This window comes from Cynocephalus volans, chromosome 7, assembly GCF_027409185.1.
Source record: "Cynocephalus volans isolate mCynVol1 chromosome 7, mCynVol1.pri, whole genome shotgun sequence".
NCBI lineage: Eukaryota > Metazoa > Chordata > Mammalia > Dermoptera > Cynocephalidae > Cynocephalus > Cynocephalus volans.
In genome coordinates, this window is record NC_084466.1 from 9,570,945 (window position 1) to 9,594,147 (window position 23,203).

The following is a 23,203-nucleotide window of genomic DNA, read 5'->3' on the forward strand; positions in this document are numbered from 1 at the left end:
TGCAGTCTGGGCCCATTCCTTTTTCATCTTCTTACTCCCACAGTACCTAGCATGACTCCCGAGTGAATGAAGCACTCAATGCATAACTCTTGGTTTCTTTGCCGACCACACATGGCATATGCTCAACTTCTTGAGAAATGGCCAGTTCCCCCAAAGCAGAGCTTTTGCCTCATTCTTGTCATATCTTGAGAGAGTTTAGGCAATGTTTTACACACTCCAGATATACACTATACTTTTGAATGAACTCAGTTGAAAATACAATGCATGTAACATTGAGGGTGGTCCAATGGTCACTTCACCCTACCTTCTGCGGAACCCTGTCAGAATCTGCATCACCTAAAGATATATAGGGTGGGCCCCTTCAGAATTCCTCTGGTGTGTGCCTGGTAGTTCTGTACCCTCTGAATGACATTAGTATGCCCTTGAGAATAAGAGAGAGCTCAATGGTAAGATCATCACAAATCGAAGGTCATTTAAGTCTGTAAAAAAAAATCTAATATGTGTTTATATTTTTAGTTAATATATTTTTTTTAATTTCCAAATTCCTAAAGCCTCCTACTTTCCATTCCCACAACCATAAAGCTGCTAACACTCTTCTAATTTTGATTTGTTTAAAGGGAGAAAATAGGGGTGAAGAGTTCATGCCATCATTTTTATATGCCACAAATAAAATAACTGCTTCTTTTTCGGCACATGCAGAAGTACGAAAAGCCTCTCAGATTCCTGACAGAACTGCCATTGTTTACCATTAGCACTGTCATATTTGTGTGCCTTGTCATTCTATACAGCAGAGCATGGGCTGGCACCCGGCCTAACGCTGACTTGCAGAAGGGAAGCCTCCTGTCTCCTACTTTCCCAGGATAATTCCTGGGGAAAGTGTGCACCCTAGTGTTAATAGCGGTTTAGTGGCTGGAGGGTTCCAGCTGTCCAGGCAGAAAGAAGACAGATGACTTTCCCTCAGCACTCTCCATAGATACCTTGTGTAGATCTCAGGTTGTCCATCTTTTTAACTAGTTGTGTTGCAGATTTGACATTTCGGTGCAAACAAAAAATATAAACATAATTTTCACATACTTTCCAGAAATCACCTGGATGTTAGATTGCAAGATTTTCAAGTAGGTTGGCACCTTTGTGGAAAGCGTTAATAATTACTCCATTTATGACCACAAAGTGAAAATTCCAATTTCTTCTTTTCCTTTCTTACCTTCTTTAAAATTATATTTATAGTGTGGAAGTAAACATACTCCTTTATGCTTATTTTTCATATAAGATCAGTGTTGGTCTTTTTTGAATTGCAAATTTTTGTAAATAATTCATTTTACTTCTATCAAAACAAAACATATTAATTCATAAAGAAATCAGACATTAAGAGTCAAAAGTGAATTGTATACCCCACTATTTTTTCTACTTAATAAAACACCTATTTAATTCAAAGTATTTTAATTGAAAGATTTATTTTGCTGGAATAACTGCAGATTATAGCTCTTAGACGTAAATTGTTATTTTACTTTCTTTAGAAAAAAAATCTGCCTAGTGTTTTGAATTTTCAGCATTATTTTTTAAATAAAAGTGTTGGAGTTATTTGTTTTCATGCATCTATGTATATGCATTTTGCCTACAAAGTAGTTAGATAATGAAGTTCCGGTTTAATAATTCTACAATTTATTTCTACATTTTAACATTTTGTTGCTAGTTGCTGTTATTTGAAAAATAAAATAAAACTTCCAATAATCTTAATAAAATCTCTAGGAATATTTTTTAAAAGATTATTGGTGATCAACTGTTACGTAGTTTAACGATTTGATAGTAATCTTTTAAGAAGTTAGTGTAACAGATACTATTACTTCCCAAGATTCTTTAGTAAATCTCTTCCTTCCAGAATATACACTATACATTACCTTATAGATATGAAAGCAAATGTGATTTCAAATACTTAGCATAAGGTTTAGAAATATTATTGTTGTTATAAAATGAGGGTAAGCTTGTTCGAGGTTAAACAAATGTTTTCTAGGAATCCAATATAATAATTCCTGATAGCCAAAGAACTGAGAATATAAAATGGTATCAAGAATAGTCTGAAATTTTGGAGAACTGGGTGTTAAAAATTATAAAAGTAGTAACAAAATTAAAGTAAGGAAATTTTGCTGGGTCCGTATGACTTATCTTACTTTAGACAGGTCCCCAGAAAAAAGAAACAATAAAATAAACCCATAAAGAATTTTCTACATTTAAGACTGTATATGGCAAGGGGACAAAAATAAATAATGTTTGCTTGTTACAAACCAGAATGGGATACTGAAAGAGTGAGATCCTTAACTTTCAGAGTTATTTATCATGTTATTTATATACATTTTCCAGTCTTAGGAATCTGCAATACCGTCTAAATACTTACTAAACAGTCTATGCATTACATATATGTGAGGATATATTAGGTGAAAATAATCTAATATTATTTTGAGGTTGATAGAACTATGATAGTGTTTTAGAATTTGTCAATGTAAGGTAACTTTTGCATGTAGAAATTTGTTATGCATTTATCTTTGTACAAGAAATTATTGATTGAATCAGATGGTTTTTCAGCCATAGCTCTCAGTGCTAAGGATCTATAAATGGTGAGTTAAAGCTTAAACTTTAGGAAACGTATAGAAAATACTAAAGTTAGTGAATAAAGCATTTGTCTTTTCCAAAGGGAGATCAAATATATCTGTACTTGTATTACTTGTCTTCAGTGTCAAGCCCTCATTCCAACCTCCTCCCAAAAATGTTGCTTAGTAGTTGACTCTAGAAGGTAAGGACACTTAAAAATCAGACTTATATGGAGGTTTTTTCTTTTTGCTTAAATGTACCATTATTTTGGGGTTGTATATATATCTAGCTTCCTTTTGGCGATCGGGGAGGGTAGAAGAGGAGAAGATGGAGAGTTATTGGGGAGTTACTAATCAATCAGCATAAGTTTTACTCAAGCAAGATGAATAAGCTCTAGAGATCTGCTGTGCATCACAGTAACTATAATGAAAAATAACACGCCCAAAATTTTGTTAAGAGGCTTGGCCTCAAGTTCACCATTCTTGCTACCATAAAATAACAAATAAAATCTGAAAAATAAATAAATAAACATATAAATAAAATATTGTAGTTTGGGGTGTAAATAAATGGCAACATTGTTTCTCAATTAGAGACAATCACAGGAGTTCTATGGCGATTTAAATATTAACTTTATTACCAAAAAAGTCTGTATTGGAGAAAGTGGGTTTTCCAGCACCCACCTGAGAATTAGTAATTCTTCTTTAAATTTACGTAATAGAAAAACAGAAAGAAGAGCATCACCTGTCGCTAGGTAAATACCAAAGAGGTGAAGAAAAGAGACTCAGCCCAGCAACACAAGCTCCTCTGCAGACAGCAATGAGATATGTCACCTCTCCTGCATGGGAAGAAACAATGAGAAACAGAAGGGAAAAAAGCCAGGGATGTTGCTGAAATTGAGCTCTTTCCACATGATGAGGAAGAAAAGAAGCATCTCCCATCCCACCCTCTCAACGAAAATTAACTTTCTCAAGCTGAAATGGAAATGATACTGGTTTTCTTGAAACTACTGTACCTTTTCTTTGAATGTGGTCAGAGATACTACCTTACAAATATTTTTTCATGTAAAAAATTCCACAGATATTTTTAGAAACTATTGTAAATCAATAACAAATAAAACAAAACCAGAGAGGACATAAAATTGTCAAATATGGTATTCTAAATCAAATTAAACACTTGCATATCAGAGAGCTACTTTAAATCTGATGGCCTTACTAATGGAATTTGTTTCTTTGTTTTTTGCTTTAAACTTTACTTTTTAAAAATATATACTATATGATTTTTAGTTTAATGTTTTTTTCAATAAATTCAATGAAACTAATACTTTCATTTATATTGGTAATCTACAATTTCATATATACTATTATATGACTTCTTTATTTCAGTCCAATATTTTATTTAGCATGCATTACGATTTATCTGTAGATGTTAAATAGCATTAAAATCTGTATAACACCAAAATTCAGTCTGCATTTCTATATCATATCTACATGTTACCATGGAAGATTTTTGTCAGAAGTAAGGCTGACACTGCTTAAATATTTCCTGTTTGGGAAAGATAGCTTGGGAATCAGACAACAGTCTATGCCTATGACACGGATCAATTGGCCCCAGCTGTGAGGAAGAGACAGGGTACTGATTGTGAACAAGGCTGAACGTGTCACTTTCCAAATTTGAGTTGATACAAAACTGGGAGGAATAAGCAATATAGAAGTTGATGGCAAAATTGAGATTCCGGTTATCTTAAAAGACTGGATTGCTGGATGAATACCAAGAATATGGAATTTGATAAGGATGAATCTTGTCAAGCTTTAGATTTAAAAAGAGAGAAAATGAAATGCAAAGTAGTAGATGTTACAGACTGTAGTTCATGGTTATCAGATCTGACTTGGCTATAACTCAACAATTACCAACAGTGCCAAGGGGCTGCTAAAAAGAAAGGCATATGTTGTGTTAATAAAAGTTGAGTGTACAGAACTGTGAAAAGCACAGCCTCTTCTTAGAATATTAAGTATAAGTATCTGAAATACTGGGAGTGATATGTGAGCTAGAGGTTGATGGGTAAAGATACCATTTTATTGGAAAAACAGCTGAAAGGTATTAGATTGTTGACTCGGAAGAAAAAAAAATTCAGAGAAGTAAACACGATGACTAATTTCAAATATTTAAGTGTTCCCTGCAGAAACATAAAGGAATAGCTTTGTTCTAATTCTTCAAAAAAACAGGGCTAAAAATTAGTAAACAAATACTGTATTTCAGTACTTACTGCATAGTAAATGCACAACTGGAAATTGTGAATGAATAAAAAGGAATTTTGCCATATTTTAAGCTATGAAACAATGAAAACGGCTTTCTAATAAGCTGATGAGTTGTCATTCACAGAGATCATTCAAGTTTAAGCTTCATTAATGTTCTAAATTTTATTGATTTAGTCAATGGGTTGTTCCAATATCCTTTGTTATTTCCTTTGAAATTCTAACTTCCACAGTGATTTCATTTTTCACTGAAAGTTGGCTTTATGTAAATATATGTGGTTTTTTACCCCATTTCTTGAAGAATTGTAGGAGGTATGCTTAATATAGAGAACATAAGTAACTCTCCAATAAAAGGTTCTTAGGGATCTTGTAATTTTACAAGAGCTAAGAAAAATTAATTAGAAATCCAGTTATCTTTATTATAAAATATGTACAGTCAAAAAAAAGGGATGTTTACCTGTTATTCACTGACCACATTTAAGCCTCAGCAGTGGGGTGATGCCCCTTATGTAGAAATTTCTTTAATTTCTTTTTCTGTGTGTGACAGCCAAAATGGACAAAATCATTAGACATCTTGACCAGTGTTTTTTTCTTCTCATCAGCTACAGTTCGCCAAATCACCATTTACAGTGTTTTTTAAAACATTCCCCTTCTCTCTTTTGCAGGTTTAGTATTCTGTTACTACAAAGGTTATGAGGGCAAGTTTCCCTTCCTTTCTTCATTAAGAAAATAAATTCTTTCCATCTTTGGTAAAAATACACACAGACAGAAGCAAATGAGTAAGAGGTTAAAACTAGAAAGACAAAGAGTATGTTTATACATCTGGAGTAAAATCAAAGTTTCGTTACTGTTAATAATCAACTATGCTTAATGGATTAGACTATTTCTGAAGTGATCATAACTGGCCATTAAGATGGCTTAAGTCATTGATTTGAGTATGCTCAGTTTGATATATTTTTTGGACACCCTGAAACTGCCTAAGGTGAAAAGGGCTCAAGTGTACATAATTTATGAATTGATCATCATACTATCCACATAAACTTATATGGCCTCCCGGCTATTTAGGTTTTACCATACCAAGTGCACCTTATTTAAATGCATCGGCTTTCTCTTTTCAGGTGCATGGGTTGCCATCTTGCATAAAATATTTTAAATTAAATAACAGTAACAAAATAAGGGAAGCAAAATGGACAATCATGAGAGAACAAAGAGTAATATGCTTAATTTCCAGATCAAAATCATTTTGCTTATTTTTTTTATATTAGAAAGACAAATATCTTTTATAAATGATTAAAATATATTGATACCCATGCTAAAACAAAAATAACAGTAAGCATAATAGCTAATTTAATCAAATTTTCCTGTATAGGAATAATAAATAATTAGCACACAAAAAAAGAAAATATATTTATACTGAGAAATAGACCTAAATAGATGAATAAAATGAACACTAAAAGTTTTTGGTTTTAAGAAGACTCAGTAATTCAACTTAAACCAAATTCCAATTGGGGAAGAGAAAAAAAAATCACTTTGGTTCTCTTTCCAACTCCTTCAATTGCTAATGCTTATTAAAATATTTTGTTGGAGTCTCCTAAATATCAAAAATTAAACTATCTTGGAAGTATAAAATAGCTGCCACTTTGTAAACTCTGCACACTGAATTATGGACTAAGATCAGGAAATATTTTGTAAAGCACAGAAAAACAGCATTAATAGCCCAAACTTCATTCACATATTGGTGCTAAGAATGTTTGTCTAAGAGCCTAAAACTACCTGAAACTGTATAAAGGAAAAAAAAAAAAAAAGAGGCTATATAAAATTAGAACTTGCAATTTCTCTTATAGCATATAAATTCATAAATGCTACAATGAAAGGTTAATAAAATAATTTTGGCTTAACTGGAGACTTCTTTCTTTCCTATTTTTTTTTTATTTTCTTGGTTCTCATCAATCTATTCATGAAATAAACATATTCAACACTGTCTAGAGCAATACCCATTAATATTAGTAAAGCAAAAATGTGGTTACGTGGTCTAAGTGGAAGATTTTTTTAAAAGGAGAGAAGCACATATTTATACAAGACTTCATTGAAAATGTAATTATCAGTACTGTTCATTAGTTATATTAAGGAAACCATTTTGTAACTGATATCAGTAGGTGAAATTATCCACCTCGTATGTATTTCCTATTCTTCCTAAGAGGTGTCCCCTCTTATTCACATGGCAATGTGTCCGGTCAGCATGACACTCTTCCTCCCAGACTTGCTTCAGACCAGGCATAATTATGTGATGCAGTTCCGGCCAATGGAATACAAGTGCCATTTAATAAGGCGGGGTCACTGGTAAGCTATTGCTTTTTGAGAAAAAGTCTCAGCTGACCTACACCTTTAGATTTTTGTCCTTTCTCCTTTTTAGTGCCTGTTATGCTGACAGAAACCTGGAGATGGAGCAGCCGTGTGGCAACTGTGAAAACAAAATGAAAAAAAAAAAGAGAGAGAGAGAGAGAGAGACCGAGAGAGACCAAGAGAGACAATGCAGGGTCAGAAATAGAAGAATCTTGGGTCTGCAGTCAAGTTCTCGGTGAGCAGCTGCTCAGGCTCTGAACAGTCTTTCTAGTTCTTGAGACCCTGTGAGGTGCTGGGCAACTCCTGTCTGATTAAACCATGATTCCTGAAGATTTCACCTATGGCAAACAAGAAAAATTAGGCTATTTTATGATTTTTTAATCAGATATGGACACAGATAATTTGAACATTGGGAATGATTATTTCTTTATAGCTATTGGTGAGCATTCTCAGAAAGGAACTGAGAAATAGATAAAATAATAGTACTACTTCAGAAATAATAATAAAATAATTTCTTATGGAGAGTCTTTCAGTTACTGACCAGAATTGTTTTTAAAAAAAATAATAAATAAATAAATAATGATGAACTAATCAAATATCATGAAAAAAAAAATCAAGGGGGCCGAACCCATGGCGCACTCGGGAGAGTGCGGGGCTGGGAGCGCAGCAACTCTCCCGCCGCGGGTTCGGATCCTATATGGGAATGGCCGGTGCACTCACTGGCTGAGTGCCGGTCACAAAAATGACAAAAAAAAAAAAAAAAAAAAAAATCAAGGGATGAAAGAATTACAACAAGGGAAAGAAAAAGTACACACATTAAAAAGTTTTGTTAACTGGTATTACCTATTTTTTTATTATACTAACAAGAAGTATTTTTGGAAATGAATAGAATGTACAGTACTCCAAATAACATTCAATACAGTGCAAGGATTATGTATGGATTTTTTTTTTTTTTTTTTTTTTTTTTGACCAGTAAGGGGATCGCAACCCTCGGCACGGTGCTGTCTGCACCACGCTCAGCCAGTGAGCGCACAGCCATCCCTATATAGGATCCAAACCCGTGGCCTCAGCGCTATCAGCACTGCACTCACCCAAGTGAGCCATGTGGCCAGCCCAGGATTATGTATGTATTAATAACACATATAAGGGTCAGCTTTATTTAAAATACGTTCATTTATTAATAAATTTATTTATTCATTTCACTCATATGTGTTCTGCAACTTGTACTAAACAACAAATTCACATTTCAGACCCTTACTGTTGGAGCATTCATTTGTCACTTCAGCAGTGAATGTTACCTACTGCATAGCAAGCATTAGGAGACACCAACTATTTAGAAAAATAAAGCAAAACAGTTTGTGTCCTAGTGTAGTTCACATCCCAGAAGAGAAGGTAGGCAGATCACAGCAATAAAACATATTTGGAACAAATGACAAAATTCTTTTGGAAGAAGATTGTCTTTCATTAAGTGGTACACTTTGGTCATTTTGATTCAGTTTAATGAAAAGGATATTTGACCAAAAGACTTACTTTGTCAGGCAGGGAAAATAAAAAGACATTTGGGATTTCGCTGGGAATCCAGAAGCATGGGGTGAGGGAGCTGAGGTCAGCAGAATGAGACAGCAAGAAGTCAGCAGTGTGGTGTCATGACTAACCCTGCTACTTGGGAAGTGGCCCGTGATGGGTAAGAGCAGAAATATCTCACATTTCACTGGAAAGGTTTGGCTGGTGCGTTATGGACAGCCATTCTCCCCCAGTGTTCTCTGGCTCAGTTGTCACCCTCTAACTTAAGTGACCTTCAGGATCCCCTGAAGGGCTTGTAGAAACACATGTATGGGGGCCACCCCCAGAGTGTCTGATACAGAATGTCTGAGGCACCGTCTGAGCTTTTCCTTTCTAACGTGCTCCCTCGTAATCGATGCTGCTGATCCAGGGAGTGTGTTCATCAGGTGTTAGCCAAGTCCCTGCGAGGGTTTGAAATCTTTCCTACTTTCCCCATTAATTTAAAGCACTTCTTTTCATTTTCAATTTCTGTACCACAGATATGTAGAGTGAGTCCATGTCGTTCTGTTAAACAACCACTGATAAGTTTCTTTGAATTGCTGAATACATTTCTTTGGGATTTTTCTTTAACATATACCTACATATACTTTCTGTAGCATAGTGTTGATCTAACTTAAGTGGCTATCAGAATATGAATATACTTCCATATGTATATAGACACACACGAGTATAATAGTTGTAGAGGAGTGAATACTTTTTATTACCTCTTTTGTTTCTCCTGTAGCACTTAATTTACAGCTGATAATGCATAAAATGTAAAAAAATAAAATAAAAAACAAGTGTAGTCTAGTAACAAAATAAACGGATGTATGCTACAATGAAATATGTTTTGCATTTTGGAATTAAATTATTATCATTGGTATACACTTCACATATTAAGACATATGATAAAATTTTACTTTGCATGGGTTATTCTTCTAAACTCTTTGAACGTTTTAATCTTTAAGAAACCACGCTTTGAGGTAAGTACTGTTATAATCAGCTCATTTTATACAGAATGACACATAGGGTAAATTTCCTGAGGGCACACAGTGGGAAACTCGTAGAATCTAGAATTGAAATTAGGCACTCTGACTTGAGAAAACCTGTTCTTAACTGCTCTATACTCTACTGCACTTTATAAAGAATAATTTCCTCTGAATTCCTGTTTTAATTTAGTATTTTAATCTTAGAGTCATGATTTTCACCCAGTTTAGGTCAGTTTTCTTTTTCTCTTTTTTTCTTTTCTTTTCTTTTCTTTCTTTCTTTCTTTCTTTTTTTTTTTTTTTAAACTGGGATGAGTATAAACCAAAGATTAGGAGTGGGAACTTTTCCACTATCAGAATTTTCTGAGAGCTGAGAGGATGCTTGCTCCCCGGCACCACAAAGGAAAATCTGTCATTACATAGACTGTCATTTGTGCTCTGAAGCTTATAAGCTCTGTCATCTACTTAGTAATAACCACAATGACAATGGTAAATATCATTTAGAGAGTTCTTGCTATTGCACTAATTTAATTTTAACCACACAATGACATAAGAAATATTCTTACTTAGCAGGTGAAAAACTTCAGAAAAAATATCGTACTCGAGTTCACATAGCTCCTCCAAGTACAATACAATTAGCATGGCAATTTCTGCATAATTGGAAGCTGAAAATGTCCATTGAATTAATAATAAATGAAGTATATGAACCCACAAAATTGTGATTTAAATATAAAACACATTGGAGGAGTGAATTGTGGAAACCCAAAAACCTATAATCGGTAATTAAAGATAATATAAATGCTGACTACATGATGCAGAGTGACATGGAGACTTCATCACATAGAGACCTTTATTGAATGAACCTCTAAGGAATTGGGCCTTTTACATGAGCGGGAGGGAAGAGGAATGGAGTCCACATCCTTTTAGTGTTTGTGTAATTTCTGCCTTTGTGACATATTTATTTCATCATTGTAATGTTACAATGTAACTTTATAAATATTAATATTAAATATACTTCTATATAATTTATTTCAAGAAATAAGAATTTTATTTCATTTTTTATTTATTTTTATTAAAACATAATTGATTATACATACGTGTGGGCTATGGAGTTGAATATTAATATCTGCATACAATGTGTGACGATCAAATCAGGATAATCAGCATATTCGTCATTACAAAACATAATCATTCTTTATATCCATTAACTAATTTCTCACTAACTCCTCTTTCCCTCCCCCTTTTCCCACCTCTAATAACCACAGTGCTGTTCTCTCCTGAAAGTTCAAAGTATTATTGATTGTTCTTTCTTTTTCTTTTTCTTCCTTTCCTTCTCTCTCTCTCTTTCTTTTTTCCTTCCTTCCTTCCTTTCTTTCTGTTTATTATTTATTTATTTTTTAGACTCCACTTATGAGTGAGGACATGTGGTATTTCTCTTTCTGTGCCTGCTCATTTCATTTAATGTAATTTTCTCTAAGCCCGTCTATGTTGCTGTGAATGGAAGAATTTCACTCTTTTTTTAGGCCTGAGTAGTATTCCATCGTGTATATATACCACATTTTCCTTAACCAGTCATTCATCGAAGGACATTTAGGTTGGTTCCCTATTATTTGGCAAATTGCTGATTCATTTTCACCCTCCTTTACACTAAATGTTTAGAATTCTTAATAGTAGTATATAAATTTTGTATTTTACCTGAATCCATTAATAGAAGCTAAAGACTGATATTCACGTATGTTGATGTTGATGAAAATGTTCTACAGTTTTAAAACTATGCAGATAAATAGAGGGCAAATGAGAAGCCTAATACTCTTACCTGATGAGCAGAATGGACAGTGGTGACCTGCCTGATTTCCATCTGACCAATTGGTGAGGATCCATCTTCACATTGCTCTCTCTCACTTTCCACCTTTAAACATATGCAAGGCAGTATGTCCCAAATAATCGTCATCTTTATTGCACTTCTATAATCTACATTTAAAGGAAATAAAAAATATAAAACTTATGCAGAAATACTATAAAATCACATTATGGGAGCATTTCCAAGGAGTGTTCAGTTTGTAGATTATTAAAAGACAAAAACTGCAACAATGACCACAGACTTACGTGAAAATTGCTGGAATCAAAAAGGGGTCCCATGTGTTACAACCCCTGACAAACCAAGCCAGGGAAGGCACAGAGGGAGGATTGTCATTCACATATGCCTGATAACAAGAACTATCACAAACAATTTTACAAAACCATAACCTTGCACAGAGACCATTGCAACCTTACCAAAAATGATACTTCTGTGAGGACATCTACCCAGCAACTGCCTGTCCAGCCTCAGAGTGGCATCACCCTTGTTACTGATGCTTGTAGCCAAGAATGATTATTTTGCAACAATTTTATAATCCTCCCTCATTTTTCCTGGAAAAACTTTTGTCTTCCTTTACTTCCCTGAATATGCACATAGTTTACTATGGCAGGCGTATTCCCATTGCAATGTTCTATTTTTGATTAAACGCATAATTATTTTAGAAAGCCTCTCACTGTTTGTTGTCTAGGTTGACACTTACAAAATCTCATGATTACAGAGGACCTGACAGATCATAGTATATCCCCTCATTTTAAATATTAGTTCCCTTATTCTTACACATTTTCAGATTTGAAGAATCACTACCCATCCTTTTAGAAATGTAATTATTGATACAAATGAAATGAATAGCAACGTCATACAAATGCGCAGGTAAAATTCGCACAGTTTTCTATTTTCCCACTGTAGTGGACATTATTTGTTAGTGTTTAGTGTCTATTACTCTCTTTCTCTTGTTTCAGTGTCCCTTATTTCAAGATAAATACCCTTTAGGCCTGGGTCTCATCCCTAGCCCCAGGATTGTAGACCAGCAGAGATCTAAGGGTAATGAAAGAGTGAATGATTCAAGACATCCACTGCAATTTAGACCTGTATAAGCAAGGAGAAATTTTCTGTTGACTTCTGGGGACGTTTGAGCTTGTTCTTCTGTTAACACTTCCATAAGCGGTTCTGTCTCACTCCCACTAGGTGGTCCACTTTGTAGACATGTGACCTGATACTGCCATAGACAGCCAGAGGGAGAAATCAGGCATCCGAAAAAGGTGGAGCTAAGAGAACCTCGGGAATCTCTGCTGTTGCATCTGGCACTAAATTTCAGGTAATGGAAATAGAAATTTTGGTTTCCGTTTGATTTGGGTGATACACACACAACCTTGTGTGTTCCTGAAAAAAAGAAACTAGAAAGTATGTAAAATAGAAAAATATTGTCTTTGTTCAGGCTGCCATATAAAATAACATAGACTGGGTGGCTTAAACAACAGAAATTTATTTTTTCACGTTTCTGAAATCTGGATGTGTGAGATCAGGTGTAAGATTTCGACAAGGGTTCTCTTTCTAGCTTGCACAGGGCAGCTTTCTCTTGGCTCGCATGTGGCCTCCACCTTGCTGTGTGCTCACATGACCTCTTTGTTCACTTGAAGAGAAAGAGCAAGCTCTCAGATGTCTCTTCTTTCAAGGGCATTAATCTCGTCATGAGGGTCCCAATTTCAAGACCTCAACCATAATTTTCTCCCAAAAACTCCATTTCTGAATATCATCACATTGGAGGTTAGGGCTTTAACATATGAATTGAAGGTGGGGGAGAGAAACATTCAGACCATAATAAATGTATTACATGTTATAAGGTTGATTCTATCTACATAAAGCCAGAAGTCAAATTCCTCATGACATATGGACCAATAAAATTCTTCTGACATTTTTTCATGTTCTGTAGATTTGTTCTTTTTATTCACAATTAAGCACTTGATTTATTTGCTTAAGTTCATTGAGCATCCAATTAAGATTAAAGATTCCCTGATTTAGCAGGCCTAATAATTTCCATACTTACAGTATGTTTATGAGACTTACAACGAAATCAGCACTTCAGTCTTGTTTTCTTCATTAAAAAAAAATGGAGCAAATAAATTAGCAGTATTAAAAATGAGCAAACATCCTAAATAGCTAAAAAGAGAATACTGCAATAATTGAGCTTCAGGTTGCATTATTTAGTTGGTGAGTTAAGGGTTGTGTACAGAGTTAGGTGTTCATAGACATCCGCAGATAAGTTTGCAGAACCATAAATGTGTTGAGCAGAAGTGGAGTACTTGTTCTACCTCCTGGTATAATTGAAGTGCTTCTGCTAAAACCCAGAAGGCACTCAAAATGTAATGTCTAATGAATAAATGATTTTACCAAAGTCCTGACTGAAAAAAATAATGCCCTTCATAAAGACTAATTAATACATACTTCATTTTAAGATGGAGCTACTAAAAGGCATAAAAGTTCAGTAGGACCTCTTCATTTGGGTTTTTACGGTTTTGCCATGGGAAGTATCAGAGAAGTTCACAAAACAAAATTTCAATCAACACAGTTCAATATCCAAATATTTATGGACACCTTTCAATTATTTGAACAATGAATATTTTAATAAATGAGCTGGACTGGAAATAACATAAATAAAACCTGTGCTTTTTATTCCCCCACTGTCCTTGTACATTCATTCCATGGCATTTTTTTCTTTTTCTTCCATTTCTGATAGGATGCAGGGCTTTCACAGTCCCTCCTACAAAGTCAAAGCTCCTCTGCTCCATTTCCAGCACTGGACAGTCTGTATTACCTGAATAATCGCATACTCCAGTCTTGACCAGTGTAAAATTATTTACTTTTTAGAAATGTATTACTCTTATTCTGCACAGGCCTGCTAAGGTGTGGCAGCCCCCAGTGGAGAACCAGCGCCTGGGGAGCTTCTTCCTTATGTGGCCCTTCCCCACACAGTAGCTTCCTCTCCTGCCCCTGTCTGGGAGAGAGCAGGGGAGAGGAGCTGGGAGGCGAAGGGCCCAGCCTCACCTGCCTGCGCAGCTCTGCCTCCTTCTCACTGCTTCTGCACATCACAAAGGTTGTGTTTTGTGCGTACAGGTTACTCAGACATCTCCCACTGGAAACTTTTGAGGCTGGTGACAGTATCTTGGCTGGGGCTGGATAACTTCTCTGAATTCCCCATTCCAAGTAAAAGCAAACGGTGTCCCAAATGACAAATCTCATACTCAATTTACTCTCAAATCCCTCTTTTTTCTCATCCCATATCTAATTGATCACTAAATCCTGTTTTCTTTAGCTTTTACCTTTTATTCTGTAGTTATATAACATTTTTCATTTTCCTTGGAATACTTTTAATCTTATAGTATAATTAAGTCTAATATTAATACTGTACCAGATTTATTTTGTTATTTTCCTAGAACAATATTTTTATCCTTTTTATTTGAACATTTTTATGTCTCTATATGTATTAGATTTCCTTGTGAATGATATAGATTTTATTTTAATTCAATCTGAGTATTTAGGCCACATAAAGTATATTTCTCAGCCAATGTGATGACTGATACATTTGGATTATTTTTAGATTATATTATTTTGCATTTTCCATTTCCTATCCTTACTTTATTTGGTTATTTTTGTCATTGTCTGTTTTCTATTTAATTGACCAGTTATTGTTGTTTTTCTTTTATTGTTACAAATATCTAAAAGTATACATTCTGTAATTGTTCTTTTAATGGTCATCCGAATACTTTCTATGTGCATTCTTTTTTTTTTTTTTTTTTTTTTTTTTTGTCTTTTTCGTGACCGGTACTCAGCCAGTGAGTGCACCGGCCATTCCTGTACAGTATCCGAACCCGCAGCGGGAGCGTCGCTGCGCTCCCAGCACTGCACTCTCCCGAGTGCGCCACGGGCTCGGCCCTGCATTCTTGATTTAATAAAATTCTTATTAATTAAATCCTTATCTAAAGAAGCCTTCCAATGTCTAGTCACTCTCTATCCTATTATTTCACGTAATTTTCCTTTCTAATGCCATCAGATGCCATATTAAACATTTTTGTTCATCATTTATTTTACACTCCTAGAGGGTAAGTTTCAGAATTGTTACACTGTCGTCTTTACATAGTCTCAGTGCCTTGGGATTACTTGGCAAATTCTGGATGCTCAATAGGTAGGTTTTAGTGAATACTTAAGAAATGAGGTTTGATTTCATAAAGTAGTATGATCAGAAAAAATTGAACCAAACCAACATATAAACTTTCCTCTCCCTTCCCATTTGAGGTAAACAAAGTCAGAATATTGGTTCATGTGGTTTGGTGCCAGTTAGTACAATCAATGTGAAGAAATTAAGAGAAACAATATCACAATCAATTTAACTGATTTTTGTTTGTTTGTTTGTTTGTTTGTTTTTCTTAGAGTGTCCAGGTATTGAGTATGTAACAATAGCCATGACACAAGCTCCATCTTGTCCTTTGGAACACCATTATCTACTTAATCTCAGGAATTTTAAAATATTGCATTCAACAGATATTGACTTGATGCTGGACCTATCCCACACAAACCTAGAAACTTTAGGACTCTGAGATGAGTAAGACACCACTTCTTACTTTGAGGTACGCACACTCCGGTAGAAAAGACAAACCTGTAAACAATGATTGCAGTAGTTCCCAGTGCTGTGCCCTTTAGTACTATGGGCTCCTTAAGCAATTAATTGTGAGCTCAAAAAGGTTTTGAGGGAATCATACAAAACTCTTCCTGGCACAACTCTGTGTTTTTCCACATTGCCTTAAAGCATATAATAAACCATTCATAACCTTATCGAGATAGATCACTCATTCATCTTACTTCAGGGACTTAGAACTTTCTGTTCTCTGGCTGAAAACTCTTCCAAAAATGACTACAACCTTATTTGCTTCTTTTATTTGGGCTTCTTCCCTCCCTTTACCTAGTCAGAGCTAACTTCCCAGATCACCTACAAAAGTACCGTTCCTCATGCCCTGACCCCCACTTCCTTTTCCTTCAATGCCATATTATTACCTGAAATTATATCTTATGGTAATTTGCTTGTTTTTTAGTAAGGATGTCGGTATCTCCAATAGAATGATTCTCATGAAAGCAGGGTCTTTGTCTCTCTTGGTGAAACCTATAATCTTAGTTGCCAGATTAGTATCATGAATATAGTAAGCATTCAGTAGATGCATTAAATGAATGAATGAATGAATGAGAAATCTCAAATTTATAATAATTTATGATAATAGCAAAGAGTTTACTGTGGGTACATTGGATACAAAAGCTGAATGTTTTGGGCATTTGTAGAAAAATAGCTCACAGAAGCAAATATTTAGTCTGTGTTGTATTTTATTAAACACACTGGACTTAAGCAAAATAGAGAATTAAAATGGTGCTATAGGCCAAATCACACAGTATATATATGGCCTGAGGGATTATGGTCAGAGAGTGTTCTTGTCTGTTCATTTCGAGACACTATCCTCAGACTTTGTTCTCTACTCTCGAGACCCTTTAAAAGTTCAGAAATGTTTTAAGTTTTCAATATGTTTTGAAGGTGGTTTTGAGGTTTCCTTTTTCCTTATACTCAACACACTTTTATAGTCTATCTGGAGCCAGAACTTAAATGATTTGAATACCATGAGTGTATTAAATAGGAACAAGTTTGCCTAATTTTGACAGATTGCCATTAAATTGTACAGACATAAGGAAATTTAGATACCACACTCTTCACCCCCATACACTCTGGTTCATTAAAGCCCTCCCTTAACATGTCAGTTGGCATTTTCACACATAAAAGTAGTAAACTTATAAAAGACATCATTCCCAGGAACTTTTATGTTTTATTGTTGATTATTGAAAATAATAATTTATTTTTAATATTTAAATGAAAGAGTTGAATGCATTTTCTTCCAAAACCCTATAAAAATAAAACAATAATAAAAAGTCTTAAACAATTTTAGCATATTCAAGCATGAATATTTAATCCACAAGAGAAGAAATTTAAAACTTAGCAAATATAGAGAAAAATGTTATAACTTACTGATGGCTAAAGTCATGCAAATTATGATAATACCTAACATTTATTAAAAAGATATTGTTTGTCAGGCATGATTCTAAGACCTTATGAATTAACTAACTCAATCTCAATGATCCTATTGAAATGGCATCATTATTGTTACAATTTCTATATTATCAATGAGGATCTCATGGGTAGTAAGTTGGAATGTTTGTATATAAAACCAAGACATTTTGATCTACAAAAACATATTCTTACCCACTACACATTTCTGCCTCTCTGAGCTCTATCTACTTCTGCCTGTCCGCATAACTGCATTTGCTTGCCATATAACCCAGTAAATATACTTTTGAGCTTTTATCTCAGAGAAATATAAACTTAAGTTGGCCAAAATCATGTACATATTAGCTTTATTTGTAAAATAAAGTCAAAAAGTGAGACAGCCAAAATTTCTCTCAATAAGTGAATGGTTAAAGAAACCATTGTATATCATAACGTAAAATACAGCTGTTGCTTTACTTCCCACGAGTTTGTCACCTCTCTTCCCCTGGGTGATGGAGCCGCAAAAGGATTACTCAAAGCCCATCTCTTCTGAGCAGTGAGAGACCCCGAAGGGGTTAATCTCCGAGAGAGAGAGAGAAAGAGAGAGAGAGAGAGGAATTCCTTCCTTTTGGGAAATTCCATGAACTGGAGTTCTCACCGTGCATTTATCCTCCAGATCAGGAAATTACAGGAAAAGAACACAGGTGTGGTTTTAGCTAAGTATAGTTTAACAGTAGAGTCTGGTAATGTTCAGTGAAACAAGCAAGGTGACATTCCATAATGCAACTTGCAAAAGGTTAAGTGGATCCACCAACAAAAGCTTGATCTTAGCATACATTCTCTTTCCCTACAACAATTTCCTAGTATCTTTGCATATCAATCAGTAACTTGTCTGTCCTTGAGCCAGAAACCTTGCTGTGCTACAATTCTCCATCCACGTCAGAGACCCTAGCCTGAGAAAAGTTCCCTGTCTTTTGCAAGGTTAACATTTCTATATATTAATTTAAAGAGGTTAGGCTAAACCTGAAACTGCAGGACTTTGGAGGCCCTGTGAAATACATTTGCTTTATAAAAATATTGGCATATTCCACAACAGTAATAAAAATGAATGAAGTATTAATAACACACAACAATAGCAACTTGGATGGATCTCTCAAGGGCATTATGCTGAGTATAAGAAGCAAAAGGTATGTATAAATCATACTGCATGATTTCATTTACATAAAAATTTCAAAATGACAAATTTATAGAGATGGAGAACAGATTAGTGTTTGCCAGTGGTCAGAGGAAGGGTTGGAGGACACAAGAGAGCCTTATGCAGAGGAATAGTTTTTTATCTTGATTGTGGTGGTACCAGAACCTATACATGTGATAAAGTCACATAGGTCCCACATACACACACATGTAGACACAAATGAGTGCATATAAACCTGGCACAATCTGCATAAGTTCTGCCTATTGTATCAATAGCAATTTCTTAATTTGACATTGTACTATAGCTCCGTGCAGAATGTTAGAATTACAGGAGACTCAGAAAGGGTATGCAGGATCCCCATCTATATGGTTGTGCAACTTTCTACAAATCTGTGACTATTTAAAAGTGACAAGTTAAGAAAAAATCCTGAGTCTTGGTTGGCTTTCCCCTCAGATTCTAACTTGTATTTAGTTACTTAACCTCTTTATGACTTTATTTTCTTTCAACAAATCGGGATTAATAACATTTCCCTCAAAGGAACATTGACAATTTGAAGTATATAAATAAATATCACAGACAAAAGCGCTTTCTTTATTTGTAAGGGAGGAAGCTGTTTATGACAAATGATATCAACCTTATAATTGCCATTGTCATTCTTCTGCTTCACAAAAACAAGTGGCAATCTTATGAAAACCATAATGCAGTATACTTTTGCAAGGTTATGAGTTCAGTTAATTTATATACACCTAGATTATAAAGGCCACTAAAAGAAGCAATCAAAACATCTGTTTCGCTCTATCCCCAAAGACTATTTCCTTCACAGCTATGTCACCTTTGATTATTGACACCCAAATAGTGCTTTTAAAGGAAAACAGTGTACAATGCTTCAAAGTAGACACATCCACACTCCTCTATAAGTATCCCAGTTAATTCAACTCGTATCTCATAAGCATGCAGTAGTAGCAATTTTCATAGTGAGTTTACTGCTACATTTACCAAACTGCCTGTGACGATATATTAACCACAAGCAAGAGAAAGACTTTTAGATGATAATTTTCACCCAGGAGGCTTCAAAGGAATCTTTCTGAATAATGTGCTTCTGTCCATGTTATAAAAGTTTGTTGAATCCCAGAGGTATTCAATTGAAGAAAACAAATACATTAAATTATAAGCTCACAGTTTATCATCTTAAGGGCATTTACCAAACAGCAGGACAGTAGTCAGGTTTTATATTTATAGCTAAGTGTGTTAGTATAAGATGAATTATAGCTTGCCTGATTTGAAATGTATCTGTGAGTACTCCAACATGAACATTTTACCAGACATTAATTGTACCACATCATGTTTAATATGATTTTCTAACATGTGAGTTATAAACTGTTCTGAAGAATGTTAGAACTGGAAGCAAAAATATTTTTATTCTCACTTGTTGATGGAAATGGTTTGATTTTATTTATTCTGCCTTTTAAGTGAATGTTGTTGGAATTACAAATGAGGTGAAATTCACATTCATGCTTTATTAGTCTATTTCTGTTGCTTACAACAAAATACATGGAACTAGGTGATTTATAAAGAAAACAAAATTTATTTGTTTACAGTTTTGGAGGCTACGAAGTCCATGGTCCAGAGACCACATCCAGTGAGTGTCTTGGTGGTGGTGACAGTGATGGCAGGGTATCACATTGCAAAATGGTGAAGCAGAGAGAACAGAGAGAGAGACAAACTCTCCTCTTTCTTTTTTAAAAATCCTCAGAATCACCCCCCAACCACCATTATTAATCCATTCACTAGGCATGGTCCTACAATCTAATCACCCCTTCAGGGCTCCATATTTCAAGTACAATAATTGTATGTCCCATCCTCTTAGCACTGTTTTAATGAGCATTAAGCTTCAGTAAGTTTTCGGGGGAGACATTCAATCCACAGAAGGAACCAAAGGAGTGCCTCCTCACATTGGTCAGTCAAATCTGTTAACCGAAAGGTAAAGGAGGTAGAAGATCTAAAAAAAAATAATAAAGTTTAATGAATTATGCTTCACAACTTTACAACTTATTAAAAAGCTACAGTAATGGAGACAGTGTCATATTGGAGTTAAGACAAATATAAAGGAACAGGATAGAGTCCACATATCTACACATCTGTAGTAAATTCTTTTCTGACATAGGTGCAGAAGTAATTTAAAGCGAAATAGCCTTTTCAAAAATGCTGTTGAAACAATTAGATATTCACACATTAAAAAAGTACCTCATACCATACATAAAAATTAATTCATAATAGGTTATAAATCTAAATATAAGCATAAAACTTGTAGAAAATTATTAAACTATGACACTTTAGAAAAATATTAAAAATATGTATCAACCATGGTTATGCAAAGAGATCACGGATATACTACAACTAGCATAATTTAAAAATAATGAAAATAATAAATTGGATGGAATATACACAATCTTTTGTTGTGAGGAATGCACTGTTAAGAAAATAAAAAGATGAGCTATAGATCGTGAAAGAATATTTGCAAATCACATATCTGACAAGAAATTTGAATCCGGAATTTACTTTAAAGAAAAGGTCTTAATATTCAACACTTAAAATATGAACAAGCCACATAAAAATAAGCAAAAGGCTTGAACAACTTTTTACCAAAAGGAATATATAAGTGGCAAATAAAATCAAGAAACTACGTTCATTACAAGGGGTCTTCAAAAAGTTAATGATAAACATGTATAATGAAAAAAATATGCATGGATTTCATAATTTTTTGTACCAAAATAACCTCATACTAATTTGTTATAACATGTCTGAACAAGATCCAGTTTGAGGCACTAAGAAGGATAAAACATTAGTTTGTATAGAGCCCCTATCAGAGCAACAAGAATTCTACTAAAATTGAAGCAAGAACAAACTTCACATTTTTGGTGAAGTTTGGGTAGGAGAATGAGGAAATCAATGAAAATTTACAAAAAGTTTATGGGAACAATGACCCAAACAAATCAGCAATTTGCAAATGGATAACTTGTTTTAAGAAAGGATGAGATGATGTTGAAGGAAAAGTCTTCAGCAATAGACCATAAACATCAATTTGTTAAAAAAAGAAAAAAAAGCTTGTTTGTGCCCTAATTGAAGAGGACAAAGGATAAACAACAGAAGCACATCTCAGTTGGATCAGCTTACACAACTCTGACTGAAAGATGAGAGATGAGCAACCTTTGCAATAGATGGGTGCCAAAACTTGATAGGTGTTGTGCCCAAATCAGCCAAAACCAAAAGCAGAGCTATCAAATGTCATTTGAGCATGGTGGATCAATATTTTGAAACATTTTTTTAGAGAATTCTACCAGGAGATAACATACGGCTTTACCAGTATGATCCTGAAGACAGAGCACAATCGAAGAGTAAACATCATGGCAACAGTTAGGAGATGCACAGGGCACTTTGCTTGTTGACTTTCTGGAGAGTCAAAGAACAATAACATCTGCTTTCTTGAGAGTGTTTTGAGAAAGTTAGTCAAAATTTTAGCAGAAAAACAACCAGGCAAGCTTCACTAGAGAGTTCTTCTCCACCATGACAATGCTCTTGCTTATTTTTTTTCAACAAACAAGGGCAGTTTTTGTGAGAATTTCAATGGGAAATTATTAGGCATCCACCTTCAAGTCCTAATTCGGTTTCTTCTAACTTCTTTTTGTTTCCTAATCTCACAAAATCTTTAAAGGGCACCTTATTTTTATTTTTATTTTTTAGTTAATAGTGCAAAAAAGACTGCATTGACATCGGTCAATTCCCAGGATCCTCAGTTCTTTAATGATGGACTAAATGCTTGGTATCATCACTTACAAAATTGTCTTAAGCATAATGAAGCATATGTTGAAAAATAAAAGTTTATGGGGGTTTTTTTTAGTCTTTTTATTTTTCCATGAACTTTTTGAAGTTCTCGTGTATTTGTTAGGGAGATGCAAACTAAAATAATACCAGTACACCCCTATTAAGATTTCTGAAAACTTATAAAATGTAAATTTTATTTGAATAAATGAAATTTTAACTGGAAATTTTGTGGACATCTCCTCTAAATTAAGTGCTGTGCATGTGTGTTTATGTGCGTTATGGATTTAAGGAAATATAATGTAGCATTACAAATTTATTGAAAGGGTTTTTGCTTCACATGATTGTAAATTTAAATTTGTTTGTAGTTGATATATTCTGTTTATGTATATTTTCCTACTGAATCTACAGAAAAAATATTCAAATGGGTCAAGAAAACAGTAGAAACTATAATATGTTTACTTTGCTTTGAGAAAAATAACTTTGAGGAAGAACAGGTACAAAATTTTAGAAATACAAAATCACTTTTGACAACCACAGAAAAAA